This window comes from Bison bison, unplaced genomic scaffold (assembly GCF_000754665.1).
Source record: "Bison bison bison isolate TAMUID 2011002044 unplaced genomic scaffold, Bison_UMD1.0 scf7180017864252, whole genome shotgun sequence".
Classification (NCBI taxonomy): Eukaryota; Metazoa; Chordata; class Mammalia; order Artiodactyla; family Bovidae; genus Bison; species Bison bison.
In genome coordinates, this window is record NW_011494824.1 from 889,094 (window position 1) to 891,136 (window position 2,043).

The following is a 2,043-nucleotide window of genomic DNA, read 5'->3' on the forward strand; positions in this document are numbered from 1 at the left end:
CCCATCGTGCACACACTAGTCCCTGGAGCCCAGTTCTACCCACCAATGGGTGGGGACCAGCCCCAGAAACCCCTGGGCCTAAGCCCTGTCTATCAGCAAGCCTGCTCTAGCCTTGGGAATAGCCTCAGCCACTAGCAGGTGGATGCCAACCCCTGGACAATTACAGCTCCACAGCCTGCCATGACAGAAGTCAGTCTACCAACAAGCAGGCCAGCACCAGCCCTAGGACCAGCTGGGCCTGAGTTCTTGCTCAGCAGTAGGCCAACATAAACTTTAGGTCCACTGAACCCCACAGCCACCTGTAATAAGAACTGGTCCCACTCATCAGCAGTCCAGCACGAGCTCTAGAACCTGTGGGCCCTGCCTCCAGTCCCTAAGACCTGGCTCTGCTCACCAGTGGGCTGGCAGTAGTCCCAAGAACTAGCTTCATCCACTGGAAGGCAGGAAAGAGCCCTGGGGTCTCCTATATCCAGACTCTGCCCATCAGTAAACAAGCATTAGTCCTGGGGTCTCCTGGGGTGCAACAGCCAACTGCCTTGTGACAGCTCCACCAACCAGGCCAGCGGCCTCCACACAAAGCAGGGCAACCAACCCAACTGGGAACAAGCAAGCCTACCAGACCACCCACAGCAGTCAGACTGACGCAAACGAAGGACACATGTAGCCCACATCGTGGGGACCCCTAGAATATACAGCTCTGCTAATCAGAGGGAAGTGAGCTCCTAGAAGCATAAGACATTTCCTATAAAAGGCTACTTCTCCAAGGTTGGGAAATGTAACAAACCTATCAGATACATAGAAATAAAACTAGTTAGTTAGGCAAAATGAGGCAACAGAGTTTAAAAGAAAGAAACAAGATAAAACCCCAGGAGAAGAACTAAGTGAAGTTGAGATAGGAAATCTATCTAAGAAAGAGTTCAAGGTAATGACTATAAGGACAGTCAAAGAACTTGGGAAAAGAATGGATAAACAGAAATTAGAAGTTTTTTTAACAAAGAGTTAGAAAACAAAGACCAACCAACCGGAGACGAAGAATACAATAACTGAAATGACAAATACACTAACAGGAATTAACAATACACTAAATGATATATAAGAACGTATCAGCAAGCTGAATGACACAGCAGTGGAATTCAAAAAGTAAGGACAGTTTAACAGCTCTCTGGAACAATATCAAGTGTGCCAATATTTTCATTACAGGAGTCCCAGATGAAGAGAGAGAAAGGGACTGAAAACATATTTGAAAACATAATAGCTGAAAGGTCCCCTAACCTGGGAAAAGAAAGAGACATCCAGGCCCAGGAAACAAGATCAAGACAGTCCCAAACAGGATCAACTTAAAGAGGACCACATTAAGACACATTGTGATTTAAATGGAAAAATTTAAAGACAGAGAATATAAAAAGCAGCAAGAGAAAAGCAACAAATAACATACTAGGGAACTTCCATAAGACTTTTGGCTAACTTTACAACAGAACTCTGCAGGTCAGAAGGCAGTGGTACCATATATTTAAAGTGATGAAAGGGAAAAATGTACAACCAAAAATATTGTACCCAGCAAGGCTTTTATCAAATATGATGAAGATATCAAAAGCTGTATAGACAAGGAAGAGCTAAAAGAGCTCAGTACCACCAAACCAGCTTTATGAGAAACGTGAAAGGGACTCCTCTAAGCAAAAAAAAAAAAAGGCCACAACTAGAAACATGAATATTATTATGAAAGGAAAAAGTTAATTGGTAAAGGCAAATACACAGTAAAGACAGTAACTCAACTGGGTACAAAATTAATAGGAAGTTTAAAAGACAAAAGAAATAAAATCATCTATAACCAAAATAAGTAGTTAAGGAATACACAAAACAGATGAAAAATATGATACTAAAAACAGATACTGAAAACTCCTTACACTACTGGAGGAGTGGAGAGTAAATATGCAGGGTTGTTAAAATGCGTTTGAAACTAAGAGATCAGAAGCAAGTTAAAAAAATCATATTTTATATATATATATATATATATATATATATACACACACACACACACTCTCA

General features: G+C 41.6%; 1 protein-coding gene across 1 annotated transcript in view; it reads right to left on the minus strand.

The window, feature by feature from the left end:
• ANKRD31 (ankyrin repeat domain 31) overlaps positions 1-2,043 on the minus strand; it is a 135,948-nt gene that overhangs the window by 54,265 nt on the left and 79,640 nt on the right. The gene's annotated exons all lie outside the window — the stretch shown is intronic.